At 37.5% G+C, this 15,473-nt stretch overlaps 1 long non-coding RNA gene across 6 annotated transcripts in view; it reads left to right on the top strand.

Moving 5' to 3' along the window:
• The window catches only part of LOC120363648 (uncharacterized), a 56,502-nt gene that overhangs the window by 11,819 nt on the left and 29,210 nt on the right, over positions 1–15,473 (top strand). For 2 of the 6 annotated variants that reach the window (XR_012516860.1, XR_012516858.1), the window contains exon 2: positions 13,435–13,552. The exons of the other annotated variants lie outside the window; for them this stretch is intronic. This is a non-coding gene — a long non-coding RNA (uncharacterized LOC120363648). The remainder of the gene's footprint in view (positions 1–13,434; positions 13,553–15,473) is intronic. 6 annotated transcript variants of the gene reach the window in all.

The raw sequence follows: 15,473 nt of genomic DNA, 5'->3' as shown, positions 1-15,473 counted from the left end.
GGGCTGTTTCCAATTTATAATGAGTAAAGCCACCATGAATGTTCTTATACATGTCTTTTTGTGGATGTATGTTTTCATTTCTCATGAGTAAATATCTGGGAGTGGATTGCTGGGTTATAAGGGTGGGTATATAGGTTAAGGTTTATAAGGAACTGCCAGATATTTTCCCTAAAGTGTTTCTAACTCTTTCACTCCCTTCAACAGGATGTTAGAGTTCTGGTTGCTCTACATTTGCTAACATTTGGAATTGTCAAATTTTTTTTTTTTTTTTTTTTTTTTGAGATGTAGTCTTGCTTTGTCACCAGCTTGCAGTGCGGTGTGATCTTGGCTCACTGCAATCTCTACCTCCTGGGTTCAAGTGATTCTCCTGCCTCAGCCTCCCGAGTACCTGGGACTTCAGGAGCATGCCACCATGCCCAGCTAATTTTTGTATTTTTAGTAGAGATGGGAATTTACCACATTGGCCAGGATATTCTCAATCTCCTGACCTTGTGATACACCCACCTTGGCCTCCCAAAGTGCTGGCCATTACAGGTGTGAGCTACTGCACCCGGCCAGAATTGTCAATCTTTTAAATTTTGGCCACTGTAGTGGGTATGCCGTTATAACCCATTATGTTTTAAATTTGCATTTTCCTGATGATTAATCATGGTGAGCACTTGCCTGTTAATTGCCTATTCACGTGATGACTTGCCTATTATCTTAATAGCTTTTTGATGAATGATCTTAAATTTTGATGACATTTAATAGTTTATGGCGTTCTGTGACCAGTGTCGCAAAACTTTGCCTCACCCTAAGTCACAGAGATATTCTTATGTTTGCCTCTAAAAGCTTTATGATTGTAGCTTTTATGTTTAGATATATGATTTGATGGGGTTCAAGACACATTACCCTAACGACTTGATATTTGAGGAAAGAACAGAAGCAAGAAGGTTACTCTTTGACTTCTCCTGCCCTTCCCTGATCCAGGCCATAAAAGAGTTGACCTTCCCTTGAAGCAGACCATATGACCCTTATATGATCTTTATGCCCAGAAGAATCTGAACAAACAGGCCTTGCTAAATTCCTTCCAGTTTATTACCATTAAATCCTAACCCTTTTATCCAATTTTACTTCTCAACTCTCCACTTTATCAAACTTAGCATAGAAGAAGAGTTTTTCCTGTTTCTTTGGGTCTTCATTTCTGAAGGCTCCTGTGTCACATAAAACTTAAATACATTTGTATGCTTTTCTCTTGTTAGTCTGTCTTTTGTAATAGGTTCCTCAGCTGTGAATCTGGTGATAGGTGAGACAGGCTCATTTACAATTAACTTTTTTGTGTGGTGTGGTGTGAAGAGGTATCTGGTTTATTTTTTTCCAATATGATCATCAGATTATTACAGTTTTATTTGTTGAAAGGACTTTCTTCCCTATTTGTTTTGGTACCACTTTTGAAAAATCAAATGACCATGTAATGCCAGCCTATTTCTGGGCTCTATTCTCCATAAATCTGTATCTTGATCCTTAAGCCAGTTATATACTTTCTTGATTGATCTTTATGGTAAGTCTTGCAGTCAGGTAATATACATACTCCAAATTTGTTATTATTTTTCAGAATGCTTTAGCTATCCTACAGTCTTTGGATTTCCATATAAATTTTATAACAAGCTTGTCAGTTAAAGACTTTGGGATTATTATCACTGGATTACATTGAATCTATGGTAATTTTGGGTAGAATTGACACATTTCCATTTATTTAAAATGCCTTACTTTCTCTCAATAATATTTTGTAGTTATCAGTAGAGTAGTCTTGCATGTCTTTGACTAAATTCATTCCTGAATATTTTATTTTTGAGATGGAGTCTTACTCTGTCACCCAGGTGGGAGTGCAGTGGTGCAATCTTGGCTCACTGCAACCTCCGTCTCCCAGGTTCAAGCGATTCTCCTGCCCCAGCCTCCTGAGTAGCTGGGATAACAGGCATGTGTCACCATATCTGGCTAATTTTTGTATTTTTAGTAGAGATAGGGTTTTGCCGTGTTGGCCAGGCTGGTCTCTAATTCCTATCCTCATCTGATTTGTCTGCTTCAGGCTTCCAAACTGCTGGGATTACAGGCATGAACCACCGTGTCCAGCCTTGAATATTTTATTTTTTCATACAATTACAAATTAAAGTTCTGGTTAGTTTTCAGTTCTTTGCTGCCAGTATACAGGAATACAATTGGTTTTGTATATTCACCTCATATCTTGAAACCCTATTAAATTCACTTATTAGTTCTAACCGTTGTTTATAGATTTAAGACTTTTTTTTGTAAACAATTCTATCATATACAAATAGAGATAATTTTACTTCTTCCTTTGCAAGTTTTTGTCTTTTATTCTTTTTGCCTTATGGCAAAGGCTGGGACCTCCAGTACAACAGAAAAGAGAGGCAGTTGCAATGGATACCTTCCCTTGATCCCAGTTTCAGGGGAAACTTTCTTTTTTTTTTTTTTTTTTTTTTTTGAGACGGAGTTTCGCTCTTGTTACCCAGGCTGGAGTGCAATGGCGCGATCTCGGCTCACCGCAACCTCCGCCTCCTGGGTTCAGGCAATTCTCCTGCCTCAGCCTCCGGAGTAGCTGGGATTACAGGCACGCACCACCATGCCCAGCTATTTTTTTGTATTTTTAGTAGAGACAGGGTTTCACCATGTTGACCAGGATGGTCTCGATCTCTTGACCTTGTGATCCACCCGCCTCGGCCTCCCAAAGTGCTGGGATTACAGGCTTGAGCCACCGCGCCCGGCCTCAGGGGAAACTTTCAATATTTCATTATTAAGTATAACATTAGCTATAGATGTTGGTATAAATTATATTTTTCAAGGAAGTATCCATTTCCTCTACATTGCTGAACCTTTTTGCATAAAGTTTGTAGTATTCTCTTGTTAGATCCTTCCTGATGTAGGTAATTTATATTCTCACCTTTTTTTCCTGGATTAAATTGGGAAATTATCAGTTTTGTTGACCTTTGCTTTTGTTAATTTCCTCAGTTGTTTTTTTCTTTTGTTGAGTTTTGCTCTTGACTTGACTATTTTATTCTTCCTCCTTAGTTTTGGTTTGCATTGCTCTTTCTCTAGCTTTATTTTTTATTTTTATTTTTTTCGAGGCAGGGTTTTACTCTTGTTGCCCAGGCTGGAGTGCAATGGCATGATCTCGGCTCACAGCAACCTCTGCTTCCCGAGTTCACATGATTCTCCTGCCTTAGCCTTCCCAAGTAGCTGGGATTACAGGTGCAGGCCACTACATCTGGCTAATTTTGTATTTCTCCATGTTGGTCAGGCTGGTCTCAAACTCCCGACCTCAGGTGATCCACCCACCTCAGTCTCCCAAAGTGCGGGGATTACAGGTGTGAGCCCCTGCACCTGACTCTCTAGCTTTATTTTTTTTAAAAAAGAAGCAGAGTCAGACTCTTGCTTAGGCTCCCTGGTAGCTAGAACTACAGGTGCACACAACCATGCCTGGCTAATTTTTTAATTTAAACACTTTTTTTTTTTTAGAGATGAGGTCTTGCTGTATTACCCAGGCTGGTCTCAAATTCCTGGGCTCAAGCAATCTTTTCACCTTAGTCTCCCAAAGTGCTAGGATTAGAAGTGTGAGCCACCGTGCTTAGCTAGAGCTTTTAAAGTAGAACCTCAGCTATTGATTTTAGTCCATTTCTCTTTTCCAATACAAGCATTTTCTACCATAGATTTGATTTGCAAATAGAATCATACAGTGTATATAGTATTTCTCCATCTCCTTCTTTCAATGTATACCACAGTTTTTGATATACTTCATTATTACTCAGTTTAAAATATTTTCTAATTTTTCTTATGATCTCCTCTTTGGTTTTGGTATAGTATTAAAGCATTTTCATTTCCAAATATTAGAGATTTCCCTAAATATCTTATTGTTACTTCTAATTTAATTTCAATGTCGGAGATCATGATCTGTACAGTTTAATCCTTTTAATTTTATTGAGACTTGTTTTATGGCCATGTATATGGTCTGTCTAGCTGCATATATCATGTGTAATTGAAAAAAAATTTGTATTCTTCACTTACTCGGTTTAATGTTCTAAAGTATCAGTTAGGCCAAGATAATTGACCTCGTTCCAGTTGCCTATGTAACAAATCTGCACGTTCTGCACATGTATCTTGGAATTTAAAGTAAGATGTTAAAAAAAAAGTAAGACCTTTTGGCCTAGTTTTAATATTTTTTTTGACATCTTACTTTAAGTTCCAAGATTTGTTACATAGGTAAACATGTGCCATGGTGGTTTGCTGCACCTATCAACCTGTCATGTAGGTATTAAGCCCCACATGCTTTAGCTATTTATCCTATTAATTGGTTAGGAAGGGATATTAAGATCATAGATTTACTCCTATTCGATATAGTATTGGAAGTTCTAGCCAGAGCAATTGGGAAAGAAAAATAAATAAAGGGTACTCAGTTAGGAAAGGAGGAAGTCAAATTGCCTCTGTTTGCAGACGACATGATTGTATATTTAGAAGATCCCATTGTCTCAGCCCAAAATCTCCTGAAACTGATAAGCAACTTTAGCAAAGTCTCAGGTTACAAAATCAATGTGCAGAAATCACAAGCATTCCTATACACCAATAACAGACTTAAAGAGAGCCAAATCAAGAACGAACTGCCATTCACAATTGCTACAAACAGAATAAAATACCTGGAATGCAACGAACAAAAGATATAAAGGACCTCTTCAAAGAGAACTGCAAACCACTGCTCAAGGAAATAAGAGAGGACACAAACAGATGGAAAAACATTCCATGCTCTTGGTTAGGAAGAATCAATATTGTGAAAATGGACATACTGCCCAAGGTAATTTATAGATTCCATGCTATCCCCATCAAGCTACCTATGACCCTTTTCACAGAAATAGGAAAAACCACCTCAAACTTCATATGGAACCAAAAGAGAGCCTGCATAGTCAAGACAATTCTAAGCAAAAAGAACAAAGATGGAGGCATCACGCTACCCAACTTTAAACTATACTACAAGGCTACAGTAATCAGAACAGCATGGTACTGGTACCAAAACAGATACAGACCAATGGAACAGAACAAAGGCCTCAGAGGCAATGCCACATATGAACAACCATCTGATCTTTGACAAACCTGACAAAAACAAGCAATGGGGAAAGGATTCCCTGTTTAATAAACAGTGTTGGGAAAATTGGCTAGCCATGTGCAGAAAGCAGAAACTGGACCCCTTCCTGACACCTTACATTAAAATTAACTTGAGATGGATTAAAGACTTAAACATAAGACCTAACACCATAAAAACCCTAGAAGAAAATCTAGGCAAAACCATTCAAGACATAGGCATAGGCAAGGACTTCATGACTAAAACACCAAAAGCATTGGCAACAAAAGCCAAAATAGACAAATGGGATCTAATTAAATTCCAGAGCTTCTGTACAGCAAAAGAAACAATCCTTAGAGTGAACCGGCAACCAACAGAATGGGAAAAAATTTTTGCAATCTACCCATCTGACAAAGGGCTAATATCCAGAATCTACAAAGAACTAAAACAGATTTGCAAGAAAAAAACAAACCCATTGAAAAGTGGGCAAAAGACATGAACAGACACTTTTCAAAAGAAGACATATATGAGGCCAACAAACATGAAAAAATGCTCATCACTGGTCATTAGAGAAAGGCAAATCAAAACCACATTGAGATACTATCTCACGCCAGTTAGAATGGTGATCACTAAGAAATCTGGAGACAACAGATGCTGGAGAGGATGTGGAGAAAGAGGAACACTTTCACACTGTTGGTGGGAGTGTAAATTAGTTCAACCATTGTGGAAGACAGTGTGGCAATTCCTCAAGGATTTAGAAATAGAAATTCCATTTGACCCAGCAATCTCATTACTGGATATATATCCAAAGGATTATAAATCGTTCTATTATAAAGATGCACATACATGTTCATTGTAGCACAGTTAACAACAGCAAAGACCTGGAACCAACCCAAATGCCCATGAATGATAGACTGGACAAAGAAAATATGGCGCATATACACCATGGAATACTATGCAGCCATAAAAAAATGAGTTTGTGTCCTTTGTAAGGACATAGATGAACCTGGAAACCATCATTCTCAGCAAACTGACAGAAGAACAGAAAATCAAACAGTGCATGTTCTCACTCATAGGCGGGTGTTGAACAGTGAGAACACATGGACACAGGGAGGGGAGCATCACACACTGGGGTCTGTTGTGGGGGAACAGGGGAGGAACAGCTGAGGGTAGGGAGTTGGGGAGGGATAACATGGGGAGAAATGCCAGATATAGGTGAAGGGTGGATGGAGACAGCAAACCACATTGCCATGTATGTACCTATGCAACAATCCTGCATGTTCTGCATGTGTACCCCAGAACCTAAGTCCAATAAAATAGGTATATATATAAAATAATTTAAAAAATCATAATTTGTATTCTCTCTTTAATTTTGTCAGTTGTGTTATGTATTTTGAAGCTTTTTAAATAGATAGGTATGATATTTTTTGAGGAATTGACACTTTTATCACTATGAAATTGCCCTCTTTATCTGTGGTAAAACTTTTAGTCTGGTATCTATTTTATCTGATATAGCCACTTCAGTTTTATGGTTACTAATTGAATGGTACTGATTGCATATCATTTTTCATCTTATTACCTTTAATATATTTCTAAATAAGTTTATCTTGAAAACAAAGTAGAGTCTTGGCTTTATGACTTATTTGGACAATTACCATCTTTAAATTGGAATGTTTAGCTCACTAATATGTAGTGCAATTACTGATAATGTTGAGTTTGGGGTTACTGTGTTCATGTTTTCTGTTTGTCTCCTTTGTTCTTTGTCCTCTGTTCTTCCTTTCCTGCTCTCTTTTGGAGTTTTTTTTTTTTTTTTTTTTTTTTCTTTTTAAGATGGAGTCTTGCTCTGTCACCAGGCTGGAGTACAGTGCTACAATCTCAGCTCACTGCAACGTCTGCCTCCCAGGTTCAAGTGATTCTCCTGCCTCAGCCTCCAGAGTAGCTGACATTACAGGGTTGCAAGCATGCCTGGCTAATTTTTGTATTTTTATTTAGTAGAGATGGAGTTTCGCCACATTGGCTAGCCTGATCTCCAGAGTGATCTGCTTGGCCTCAAGTGATCTGCCTGCCTCGGCCTCCCAAATTGCTGGGATGACAGGCTGGAGCCACTACACTCGGCCAAAATTTTATTTTAACTTACTAACTGGCCTTTTAGTTCTAACTTCTTACATTTTAATATTCATAGTCTAGAGATTATAATTACAGACTCCTGGTTCTTTGTAATTTATTAAAATTCTTCATTTTTTTCTGATATTCAAACTGAATTCCTATTGATCTCTTTCAAGTTCACTGACCCTTTCGTCATATCTATTTTGTCTTAAGTATGTTCAGTGTCTTCTTCATTCTAGATACTATATTCTTCAGGTTTATAAATTTCCTTTTTATGATTTTTGTCTTCTTAAATTTACTCTCTTTAATTACAAGCCTTTATTATGAACATTTTCCTTTGCCTCATTAAGCATAGTTATAGTCGCTGCCTTAAGATCTTTTTGCACTAATTCCAGCCTCTGGGTCAACCCAGGGTTGGTCTTTGCTGATTGTCATTTCTTTTGAGATTGGATCACATATTCCTGCTTCCTCTTACATCAAGTAATTCTGGATCATGACCTAGACAATGTGACTATTGTATCCTAGAAACTCTGTGTTCTGTTTCATCTTTCTTCAAAGAGTGTTGAGTTTTTATTTTAATAGGCAATTAATGTGGTTAGAATAAAATTTCAAGCTCTATCTTTTGATGAACAGCTCAAATCTCAGTACGATTATTAAACTTTTAGATTGTCTTCTTGCAGTCTGCCCTGAAAATGCCTAGTTCAGGGTTCATCGAGAGATTTGGGCAGAGTTAAAAACAAGAGTTAGGCCTCCTTTCTTTGGCTTTCTTCTTTCTGTGTTGCCTTGATCCCTTTTTAGCAATTGTGGTTTGTCTGAACTGTCTTCTGCTGCTTTGAGCCAGAAAAATGGCATGTTTGCTATCAGATTTTTAGCTGTTCCACAAGATGCTGACTGTGGCCTGCCCTCAGGTTACCAGCCCTCAAAATGAAAAATATCCTGTTCCTTTTTCAAATTTTGATGAACTTTGAAGACTGTTGTTCATTTTCCAGAGTCTTCAGGTAGATGTGTTTGTATTTTGTCCTTTAAGATTGAGAAATGCAGGAGGATCAGCCTGTTAGGGTGGTCCTTCACCATATTCAGAGTGGAAGTCCTCAAAGAATTTTAACTAAACACAATGTCATCCGTGTAGAGTTGATACTTTCTAGGTCTGCCCGTATGCCTAAATTCTTATCAGTGGAATTTAAGACGAAGACATTTATATAATTTGGTGGGTGGTTATATCCGTAGTAATTTGCTTTCCTTTCCTTTCTTTTTTCTCTTAGTCTTTGACCACACAGATGAGAGTAAAACCTTAGGGGATGGCAAAGTAGTAAGAAGGGATGGTGGACCCCACGCCGTCTCCTGAAACAAAGCCACTGAATGCCCACCTACCTCTTGGCTTTCATGAGAGACAAATTCCTCTTTCGTTTCATTCACTGTATTTTTTTTTTTTTTTTTGAGACAGAGTTTCACTCTTGTTACTCAGGCTGGAGTGCAATGGCACGATCTTGGCTCACTGCAACCTCCGCCTCCCGGGTTCAGGCAATTCTCCTGCCTCAGCCTTCTGAGTAGCTGGGATTACAGGCAGGCGCCACCATGCCCAGCTAATTTTTTGTATTTTTAGTAGAGACGGGGTTTCACCATGTTGACTGGGATAGTCTCGATCTCTTGACCTTGTGATCCACCCGCCTCGGCCTCCCAAAGTGCTGGGATTACAGGCCTGAGCCACCGCGCCCGCAGCCACTGTATTTTTTAAAATCTATTTGTTACAGCAGCTTAGGCTATATCTGAATTATGATGAAAATTCCTGTTTATCTTCAGGATTCCCAGTAATTGGATGCAGGATAAAAACCAGTTACCGACTTGTTTTAGTCAATGTCAAATAACTAGTTTGCCCTAGTTTCTCACTTTCCTTTCCCACTATTTTTTAAATTGAGTATAATTGACAATATAATACACAGATCTTAAATGTTCGGCTTGATTAACGTTGACAATTGCATATACTCACGTGTAAGGGAGAAAAATAGACCTTTTCCTCTATCCATCTTAGGTTCGTGACTGAGGCCCTACAACAAAAGACATATTAACAAAAGGAAAGCATACAAATTTATGTAATATAAGTTTTATGTGACATGGAGCCTTCCTAGGGGAATAAAGACCCAAAGAAATAAATAAACATGAGCATTTTATGATAGGTTTGAAGAAGAGTGGACTGTCATAGAGAAATATAATAGAGCAAAAAGGGTATGATCCAATGGACATAAACTGGGGAGACCTTAGCAGGACCTGTGTGTTCAGATTCTGTTGGTGTGCTGGTGTCTTCCGAGATAAGGATGCTCCCTTCCTTTGGATACTTAGATGGTACTTCTCCTTGAGGATCTTACGACCTGCTTCAGGGGACAATCAGAAAATCCTTCCTAGGTTTTATGACTTGCTTCGGTGGACGGTGGGGAAAGTTCTGAGAGACCGTCCTATACATGCTGCTTCTCAAATTCCTTCAGCTTAAAATATTTAACATGCCAAGGTGCCACATTCTGGGGTAGCATGTTCTGAACCCCATCACACGTAACCATCACTCTAAGCAAGACACAGAATATTTCTAACATCCAGGAAATTCCCTTTTGCCATCCACAACCACTTTCTCATTTCTGTCATTACTTTTGTCTGTCTAGACTAGAACCTTATGTAAACAAAGTATGTACTGTCGTGTGTGTGAATTCTTTGGCTTAACACAATGGTTTTGTAATTTGTTCATGTTGTTACATTATCAATAGTTAATTCTTTTTTATTAATAGTATTCTGTGGCATTCACTTAGAGCAATCTGGTTTACCTGTTTACCTGTTGATGGACATTTGAGTTGTTTTGTGTTTTGACTATTGTGATTCAAGCTGCTATGAACATTTTTGTACAAGTCTTTGTATGGCGATATATTTTCTTTTCTCTGTAGTAATTATCTAAAGTGAAATTGCTAGCACTTTGGGAGGCTGACGTGGGTGGATCATGAGGTCGAGAGATCAAAGACCATCCTGGCCAACATGGTGAAACCCATCTCTACTAAAAATACAAAAATTAGCTAGGCATGGTGGCACGCACCTGTGGTCCCAGCTACTTGGGAGGCTGAAGTGGAAAAATCACTTGAACCCAGGAGGCAGAGGTTGCAGTGAGCCGAGATTGCACCACTGTGCTCCAGCCTGGTGCCAGAGAAAGACTCTGTCTCAAAAAAAAAAAAAAAAAAAAAAAAAAAAAAAAGAAAAAGAAAAAGAAAAAGAAATTGAGAGATGGTACTGTAAATATGTTTAATTTTGTGACTACCAAAGTTTGCTAAAGTGGCTTACATGCTCACCAGCAATGCATGAGGACTCAGTTTCCTGCATTTCCCACCAACACTTGATCTCAGTCATTCTAGTGAAGGTGTAATGAACTCTCACTCTAACTTTCCATTTCCCTGATAATTTAAAGACATTGGGTATTTGTACATCTTCTGTCGAATGGCTATCTAATTCTTTTTCCAGGCTTTCCATTTATATTTTCTGATTTGTATTTATATGTAGCATGTAATACAGGGTTCAGAGCACACTACCCCAAGATATAGCACCTTAGCATTTGAGAAAACAGTAGAAGCAGGAAATTATCTCCATCTTCTCCTGCCATTCTCCCCTAAAGCAGGCCATAAAATAACTCTGACTTTCCTCTAAAGTCGGTCATAAGACCTTCATTCCAAAGGGGTCCTCACTATATCCAGAGAAAGGAAATAAAGACACAGAGAAGAATCTGAACAAGCAGGCTTGCTAAGTTTCACTCCATTTATCACCATTAGATCAGAGTCCTTTGTCTAATCACTCTCCTACATGACTGTCCGCTCTCCATCAAACCTAAGCATAAAAAGATACACTTTTCCCTGTTTCTCTGGGCCTTCATTCTTGAAGGCTCCCATGTTGTATAAAACTTAAATAAATTTGTGGGATTTTTTTTTCTTGTTAATCTATATTTTGTCTCAGCCATGAACCTTGTGATGGGTTAAAAAAAATACTTTTGCTCCCCTACATATAAATAAATATATTTGTATTTATACATTATAGGTACATTTCCTTTTTAAAAAGCTGCGTTTGCAAGATTTATTTAAATTTTATGTGTATTTGGGATGGCTAAAGAGGGAATTGATATAGATCATGAAAGGGGCTAAATCCCCACCTAAGCTACCCCCTGGTGCTTTGAGCCTAGCAGGAGCTGGGGTACAGAGACTGGCTATTCGTAGAGCAAAATTGAAGCTCTTAAAGAAAAGCAGAGGTCAAGAATCAATGCCTCCATCACCTCTGGATTCAGTACTATCAAAGCAAGCATTGCTCCCCTTACACTACCCACCCCTTCCAACCCACTTCGGGGTGAAATTTTCTAGCTCCCCATCTACAGCGCATAGCCCCACCACAGGCATCTCTCCTTGCAACCTGCAGTTGAGATACTTGACTGTGTTCCTCTCTTGTGTCAAAATCTTCATAAGCATGAATTTTGGTGGTTGGATAAATTCTATTGAATGGATATTCTGTTACTTATTCTCCTACTCATTTCCATTTTCCATCAGCAATATATAAAGGTTTTGATTTCTGTAGATCCTTGCCAGTACTTGTTATTATTCATTTTTTAAATTTTATTATTTTTTACTATAGCCATCCTAGTGGGTATGGAGTTGTATGTCATGATTTTGATTTGCATTTCCCTAATGACTGATAATTTTCAGCACCTTTTCATGTGCATTTTGCCCATTTGTATATTTTCATTGAAGAAATGTTTATTCAAATCTTTTACCCTTTTAAAAAATTATTTATCTTTTTATTATTGAGTTGTAAGAGTTCTTACATGCATGTTCTGGACACAAGTCCCTTATTAGGTATACGATTTGCAAAAGATTTTTCCCATCATGTGGTTGTCTTTTTGCTGTTTTTTTTTCCCCTAAATTATTCCTTTTTTGTAGCTTTTGCTTCTTATTTTTAATTGACACATAATGTACATATTTATGGGGTACAGTGTGATATTTTAATACATGCCTATACAATGTGGAATGACAAATCAGGGTAATTACCGTATCTGCTACCTCAAACGCATATTATTTCTTTGTGTTTGGAATGTTCAAAATCTGCTTTTATAATAAATTGTTGTTGCTTATACTCACCCTATAGTGGTGTAGAGCAGTAGAATTGATTCCTGCCATCTAGCTAGCTGTACTTTTGTGTCCATTAACCAACCTTTGGCCATCCCACTCTCCCCTCCACCCTTCGCCACCTCTACTAATCACTGTTCTACTCTCCACTTCTATGAGATCAACTTTTTTAGCCTCCACTATGAGTGAGAGAATACTGTATTTGTCTTTGTATCTGGCTTATTTCACTTAACATAATGTCCTCCTAGCTCATCCAAGTTATCATGAATGAAAGAAATTCATTCTTTTTGTGGCTAAGTAGTACTCCATTGGGTATATATGCCACATTTTATTGATCCATTCATCTGTTAACTAACACTTAGTTTGAGTCCATATTAGCCTATTGTGAATAGTGCTGGAATGAACATGGGGGTGCAGATACCTCTTTGACATACTAACTTCCTTTCTTTTGAATATATACCCAGTAGTGAGATTGCTGGATTAGGTGATAGTTCTGTTTTTTGTTTTTTAAAGAACCTCTGTACAGTTTTCCATAATGGCTGTACTAATTAACATCCCCACCAAGAGTGTGTAAGAATTCCCCCTTTTTCACATCCTTGCTAGCATTTATTTATTGTCTTTTTGATAAGAGCTGTTTTAATTGGAGTGACACGATATCTCACTGTGGTTTTGATTTTCATTTATCCGATGTTGAAAATTTAGTGATGTTGATCATTTTTTCATATGCCTCTTGGCCATTTGTATATCTTCTTTTGAGAAATGTTTATTGAACTCATTAGCCCATTTAAAAATCAGATTATTAGTTTTTTTGGCATTGACTTGTTTGCGATTTTTATGCTGGATACTAGTCTCATGTTAGATAAATAGTTGGCAAGGATTTTTTCTTGTTTTGTAGATTGTCTTTTTACTCTTCATTTTTGCCTTTTGCTATGCAGAAACTTTCTAGTTTGACATTTGCCTATTTTTGCTTTTTAGTTTGTCTATTTTTGCTTTTGTTGACTGTACTTTTGAGATCCTCTTCATAAAATCTTCTCCCAGACCATTGTCCTAAAGTGCTTCCCCTATGATTTTTTTATTGTTTTGAGACAGAATCCAACTCTGTCACCCAGCCTGCAGTGCCGTGATGCAGCCATGACTCACTGCAGCCTTGACCTTCCAGGCTCAAGCAATCCTTCCACCTCGGCCTCCTGAGTAGCTGGGACCACAGGTCTGTACCGCCATACCTGGCTAATTTTTTGTGTTTATTTTTGTAGAGATGGGGTCTCTCTATGTTTCCCAGTCTAGTCTCAAACTCCTGGGATCAAGTGATCCTCTCACCTCAGCCTCCCAAAGTGCTGGGATTACAGGCACAAGCCACCACACCTGGTTTTCCTGTATGTTTTCTTCAGTAGTTTCATAGTTTCAGGTCTGGCATTCAAGCCTTTAATCTATATTTAATTAACAGAGTGAGAGGGGTCTACTTTTATTTTTCTACAACTGGATATCCAGTTTTCCATTACCACTTATTAAAAAGACTGACCCTTCCTCAAAGAATGTTCTTGATGTTGAAAATCTGTTGGGTATAAATATGTGGATTTATTTCTGGATTCTCTGTTCTGTTCCATTGGTCTATGGCTCTGGTTTTATGCCAGTATCATGCCGTTTTGATTACTATAGCTTTGTAGTATTTTTTGAAGCCTGGTAGTATAGTGCCTCCAGCTTTGATGTTTTTGGTTTTTAGTTTAGTTTAGTTTTGCTCTGCTCTGGATTGCTTTGGCTATTTATTTGGAGTCTTCTGTGGTTCAATATGAATTTTAGAATTTTTTTTTCTATTTTTGTGAAAAATATCATTGGTATTTTGATAGGGATTGTATTGAATCTATAGATAGCTTTTGGTAGTCTGGTCATCTTCACAATATTAATTTTTCCAAGCCAAGAACACAGAATATCGTTCCTTTTTTTTTTTTAATCCTCTTATGTTTCTTTTGTTGGTGTTTTATCATTTTTCTTCTAGAAATCTTTCACCTCCTTGGTTCTTTTTATGCTTAGGCTTTTTATTATTATTTTTTGGTAGCTATTGTAAGTGGGATTACTTTGACTTCTTTTTCTGCTACTTTATTGATGGTGTATAGATATGTTACTGATTTTCGTATGTTGATTTTACACACTGCAACTTTACTGAATTTATCAGTTCTAAGAGTTTTCCAGTACAGCTTTTTAGGGCTTTTATATATAACATTATGTTATCAGCACACACAGAAAATTTGACTTCTTCCTTTTCAGTTTGGATGCCTTTTATTTCTTTCTGTTGCCTTATTGTTCTGGCTAGGAATTCCTGTACTACGTTGAATAAAAGTGGGGAAAGTGGGCACTCTTGTGTTGTTGCAGATTTCAGAGGAAAAGATTTCAGCTTTTCCTCATTCAGTATGATGTTAATTGTGGGTCTGTCATATATGGCCTTTATTGTATTGAGCTATATTCTTTCTATACTTAGCTTGTTGAAAGTGAAGGTATGTTGAATTTTATCAAATGCTTCTTATGCGTCTGTTGAGATGATCATATGGTTTTTGCCCTTCATTCTATTAATGTGATATATCATGTTTATTGATTTGCATATGTTAAACTATCCTTATATCCCTGGGATAAATCTCACTTGATTATGTATAGTGGATGATCTTTAATGTGCTAATGGATTCAGTTTGCTATTATTTTGTTGAGCATTTTTGTATCTATGTTCATCAGAAATACTGGCCTATGTGTGTGTGTGTGCGTGTATGTGTGTGTGCGTGTGTGTATGTGTTTGTGTGTGTCTGTCTGTCTTTTGGTTTTGATATTAATACTGGCCTCACAGAATGAGTTTGGAATAATTTCTTCCTCTCCAATTGTCTGAAAGAGTTTGAGAAGAATTAGCATTAGCCCTTCTTTAAATGGTTGGTGGACTGCCACAAAAAAGCCATTGGTTTCTGGGCTTTTCCTTGATGGCAGACTTTTTAATTACAGATTCAATCTTGTTACTTGCGGGTCTGTTTAGACTTCCTATTTCTTCTTGGTTCAATCTTGGTAAGTTGTATGTGTCCAGGAATTTGTCCATTTTTGCCAGATTTTCTAACTTGTTGGCACATAGTTGTTCGTGATGGTTTCTAGTGATC

This window comes from Saimiri boliviensis, chromosome 3 (genome assembly GCF_048565385.1).
Source record: "Saimiri boliviensis isolate mSaiBol1 chromosome 3, mSaiBol1.pri, whole genome shotgun sequence".
In the NCBI taxonomy this organism is placed as follows: Eukaryota; Metazoa; Chordata; class Mammalia; order Primates; family Cebidae; genus Saimiri; species Saimiri boliviensis.
Note: the sequence above shows the minus strand (reverse complement) of the source record. Positions and strands in the feature narration are given on the sequence as shown.